This window comes from Columba livia, chromosome 24 (assembly GCF_036013475.1).
Source record: "Columba livia isolate bColLiv1 breed racing homer chromosome 24, bColLiv1.pat.W.v2, whole genome shotgun sequence".
NCBI classification, from domain to species: Eukaryota; Metazoa; Chordata; class Aves; order Columbiformes; family Columbidae; genus Columba; species Columba livia.
Window position 1 is genome coordinate 53,940 of NC_088625.1, and position 5,061 is coordinate 59,000.

The 5,061-nt window shown below is 64.8% G+C and overlaps 1 long non-coding RNA gene across 1 annotated transcript; it reads right to left on the bottom strand.

The window, feature by feature from the left end:
• Window positions 1–309: 309 nt before the first annotated feature.
• LOC135576260 (uncharacterized) lies at window positions 310–4,710 on the bottom strand. The gene is made up of 4 exons (XR_010467843.1): window positions 3,711–4,710; window positions 3,295–3,619; window positions 3,133–3,210; window positions 310–1,082 (listed from the first exon to the last, which is right to left on the bottom strand). It is a non-coding gene; the product is annotated as an uncharacterized LOC135576260 (long non-coding RNA).
• Window positions 4,711–5,061: the final 351 nt, after the last annotated feature.

Sequence of the window (5,061 nt, forward strand, 5' to 3'; positions counted from 1 at the left end):
AGTCACCCAGCGGCCCATCAACAGCCTGACCAGCCCACAGGTCTGCTTTCTGGCGCGCAATAACGTCCCAAGCTCTCGTGGAGGCTCTCGGACGCCTGCGCGGGGACCCTCCGCTACCCTGCCCACGGCTACTCCATCCCAGATGACCACACCGCCTCTGCCCACGCAATTTAACGCGTCAGCAGGTTAACCGGGGACCGCCAGAGCTCCATCCACCCTCCCCTGCCTCTACGAGTCCGGGCAGAGCAGCTCCGAGCCAAAGGCGCACCCGGGCGGACAGACGCTCCGCAGAACCTTATAGACCACGCGACGGCCACAGCACCAAGAACTCTCCACGACAAACACGACGCTCCGAGACCACAAGAGCATCGATCCCAATAACCTACGGGGAGGCGAGGAGCCTCTCCTGCAACCTCAAACGGAAAAGGAGCCCAACGTCACGGTTCCTGACGAGACGGCGGCACCGCCACAACCGAGCAGAGACGTCGCAACCAAACGAGAAGCTGATGAAAAACCTAAGAACTTCTTCCCAGCATCTTGAAGTTCCAGTCCCTGAGACTGGATGGGGAGAAAGCACAGCTGCCGGCACAGCCCAGGACAACGCCACAAACAGCCCTGACCAGAAATGGCCGAAAGGCAGGAACCCGCCACGCTTTTCGCTGCCGATACCAGAAAACCAGCGCCCAATCGGCACCGGCGTTCCAGATCCCAGGATGGCACCCGAGAGGCCTTCCGTGCCCCTCGAACGCAACGAGACCCCGGGATCGGCTGACAGGCGCAAGGCAGGCTTCCCGAACTACACCACAACGCAGACGCAGGCTGGAGCTGCCCTGCCCGGCACACGCTGGCATCGCACGGTAAAGGTCCCCGGGCCCTTCACCCACGCCAAGGGCACGGTTCCTAGACGGCCCTTGCCATTAGCACAGCTAAATCCCCCGTCCCTGCGATTCCCAGCCCCTTCCCAGCCCTCGCGCCTCCACTTAGCTTTCAGAGGGCCGAGGGACGGAACCCATCTTCGGCAGAGGAAAACGCCACGTGCGCCAACGGCCGTCTTCCCGCGTCGCCGGGTTCCTCTTCAGCGCCTGCAGGAGCACGAGAAAGCACGCGCTCGCTAAGCCGCGCCGGCGCACGGCGCCGCGGGGCAAACGCCGACCCCGTCCGCGACACCCACCTCCTGCTGAGTTCCAGGGCGGTCCGGTCGGCATGTCGTGGCGCTGGCGCGGTCACAAACCCTCAGCGCTGGTGAAGCCTAAGACGGCGAGAAGCAAAAAAACTGTGGCGCCTGGAACGAGTCCCCGGCCCCACGCTCCTCCTCGCCCCTAGCCAGGCTCACCGCAAATGCTCCTCCCGGTCCAAAGAGCCCACAAAGCGCCTGCAAAGCGAGAAGGAGACGCTTAAGCGAGACACCGGGCAACACCGGGCTCCTCAACGCCCACCGCCGCCTCACCTTCTCGGCTGCGGGCCGGCGTGCGTCTTCACCCCTGCCGGCTCGTCTGCGGCACCCGCAAAACCAGAGGCACGCTCTCGGACGCCACCCGAAAACACAGCCTGCCCGCAGACGGTCCCAGCTCGCCCTCCCTTACCTGGGCCGCTCGCCCACCCGGCCGCCCTTGCTTTTGACTGCCACGCCGCGGACCGCCGAGACGCTCAGCTGCCGCCTGTAAAACACCACCAAAGGACGCTCGGACCCGCGCCAGCAACACGGGACCTGAAACGAGCTGCCGCTTCGGCCCAGCACTCCGTGCTCACCTTGCCCGAAGAGCTGCGCTGCCGACAGCCCGCTTTCCTCTTCGCTTCGCACCTAGGAAACAGAGAAACGACCGAGCTTGGCGAGAGCCACACGGCACAGCTTCCCTCTGGCACCACCCACCGACCCACCTGCTTAAGGCGCACAGCTCGCCTCCTCCGTCGCTCTTCCGTGCCAAGTTGTCCCTCTGCGCCTGAAATGAGGTGATTCTACAAGTCACCCAGCGGCCCATCAACAGCCTGACCAGCCCACAGGTCTGCTTTCTGGCGCGCAATAACGTCCCAAGCTCTCGTGGAGGCTCTCGGACGCCTGCGCGGGGACCCTCCGCTACCCTGCCCACGGCTACTCCATCCCAGATGACCGCACCGCCTCTGCCCACGCAATTTAACGCGTCAGCAGGTTAACCGGGGACCGCCAGAGCTCCATCCACCCTCCCCTGCCTCTACGAGTCCGGGCAGAGCAGCTCCGAGCCAAAGGCGCACCCGGGCGGACAGACGCTCCGCAGAACCTTATAGACCACGCGACGGCCACAGCACCAAGAACTCTCCACGACAAACACGACGCTCCGAGACCACAAGAGCATCGATCCCAATAACCTACGGGGAGGCGAGGAGCCTCTCCTGCAACCTCAAACGGAAAAGGAGCCCAACGTCACGGCTCCTGACGAGACGGCGGCACCGCCACAACCGAGCAGAGACGTCGCAACCAAACGAGAAGCTGATGAAAAACCTAAGAACTTCTTCCCAGCATCTTGAAGTTCCAGTCCCTGAGACTGGATGGGGAGAAAGCACAGCTGCCGGCACAGCCCAGGACAACGCCACAAACAGCCCTGACCAGAAATGGCCGAAAGGCAGGAACCCGCCACGCTTTTCGCTGCCGATACCAGAAAACCAGCGCCCAATCGGCACCGGCGTTCCAGATCCCAGGATGGCACCCGAGAGGCCTTCCGTGCCCCTCGAACGCAACGAGACCCCGGGATCGGCTGACAGGCGCAAGGCAGGCTTCCCGAACTACACCACAACGCAGACGCAGGCTGGAGCTGCCCTGCCCGGCACACGCTGGCATTGCACGGTAAAGGTCCCCGGGCCCTTCACCCACGCCAAGGGCACGGTTCCTAGACGGCCCTTGCCATTAGCACAGCTAAATCCCCCGTCCCTGCGATTCCCAGCCCCTTCCCAGCCCTCGCGCCTCCACTTAGCTTTCAGAGGGCCGAGGGACGGAACCCATCTTCGGCAGAGGAAAACGCCCCGTGCGCCAACGGCCGTCTTCCCGCGTCGCCGGGTTCCTCTTGAGTGCCTGCAGGAGCACGAGAAAGCACGCGCTCGCTAGGCCGCGCCAGCGCACGGTGCCGCGGGGCAAACGCCGACCCCGTCCGCGACACCCACCTCCTGCTGAGTTCCAGGGCGGTCCGGTCGGCGTGTCCTGCCGCTGGCACGGTCACAAACCCTCAGCGCTGGTGACGCCTACGACGGCGAGAAGCAAAAGAACTGTGGCGCCTGGAACGAGTCCCCGGCCCCACGCTCCTCCTCGCCCCTAGCCCGGCTCACCGCAAATGCTCCTCCCGGTCCAAAGGGCCCACAAAGCGCCTGCAAAGCGAGAAGGAAACGCTGAAGCGAGACACCGGGCAACACCGGACTCCTCAACGCCCACCGCCGCCTCACCTTCTCGGCTGCCGGCCGGCGTGCGTCTTCGCCCCTTCCGGCTCGTCTGCGGCACCCGCAAAACCAGAGGCACGCTCTCGGACGCCGCCCGAAAACACAGCCTGCCCGCAGACGGTCCCAGCTCGCCCTCCCTTACCTGGGCCGCTCGCCCACCCGGCCGCCCTTGCTTTTGACTGCCACGCCGCGGACCGCCGAGACGCTCAGCTGCCGCCTGTAAAACACCACCAAAGGACGCTCGGACCCTCGCCAGCAACACGGGACCTGAAACGAGCTGCCGCTTCGGCCCAGCACTCTGTGCTCACCTTGCCCGAGGAGCTTCGCTGCCGACAGCCCGCTTTCCTCTTCGCTTCGCACCTAGGAAACAGAGAAACGACCGAGCTTGGCGAGAGCCACACGGCACAGCTTCCCTCTGGCACCACCCACCGACCCACCTGCTTAAGGCGCACAGCTCGCCTCCTCTGTCGCTCTTCCGTGCCAAGTTGTCCCTCTGCGCCTGAAATGAGGTGATTCTACAAGTCACCCAGCGGCCCATCAACAGCCTGACCAGCCCACAGGTCTGCTTTCTGGCGCGCAATAACGTCCCAAGCTCTCGTGGAGGCTCTCGGACGCCTGCGCGGGGACCCTCCGCTCCCCTGCCCACAGCTACTCCATCCCAGATGACCGCACCGCCCCTGCCCACGCAATTCAACGCGTCAGCAGGTTAACTGGGGACCGCCAGAGCTCCGTCCACCCTCCCCTGACTCCACGCGTCCGGGCAGAGCAGCTCCGAGCCAAACGCGCACCCGGGCCGACAGACGCTCCGCAGAACCTTATAGACCACGCCACTGCCACAGCACCAAAAACGCTCCACCACGAACACGACACTCCGAGACCAGACGGGCATCGATCCCAATAATCTACGGGGAGGCAGCAGCGAGGCGAGGAGCCGCTCCTGCAACCCCAAACGGAAAAGGAGCCCAACGTCACGGCTCCTGACGAGACTGCGGCACCGCCGCGACCGAGCAGAGACGGCGCAACCACACGAGAAGCTGCTGCAACACGTAAGAACTTCTTCCCAGCATCTTGAAGGCCCAGTCCCTGAGACTGGATGGCTAGAGAGCCCGGCTGCCGGCACAGCCCAGGACAACACCGCAAACAGCCCTGACCAGAAATGGCTGAAAGACAAGAACCCGCCTCGCTTTCGGCTGCCGACACCAGAAAACCGGCGCCCGATCGGCACCGGCGTTCCAGATCCCGGGATGGCACCCGAGAGGCCTTTCGTGCCCCTGGAACACAACGAGACCCCAGGATGGGCTGACAGGCACAAAGCAGGCTTCCCAAACTACACCACAACGCAGACGCAGGCTGGAGCTGCCCTGCCCGGCACATGCTGGCATTGCGCGGTAAAGGTCCCCGGGCCCTTCACCCGCGCCAAGGGCGCGGTTCCTGGACGGCCCTTGCCCTTAGCAGAGCTAAACCCCCCGTCCCTGCCATTCCCGGCCCCTTCCCAGCCCTCGCGCCTCCACTTAGCTTTCAGAGGGCCGAGGGACCGAACCCATCTTTGGCAGAGGAAAACGCCCTGTGCGCCAACGGCCGTCTTCCCGCGTCGCCGGGTTCCTCTTCAGCGCCTGCAGGAGCACGAGAAAGCACGCGCTCGCTAAGCCGCGCCGGCGC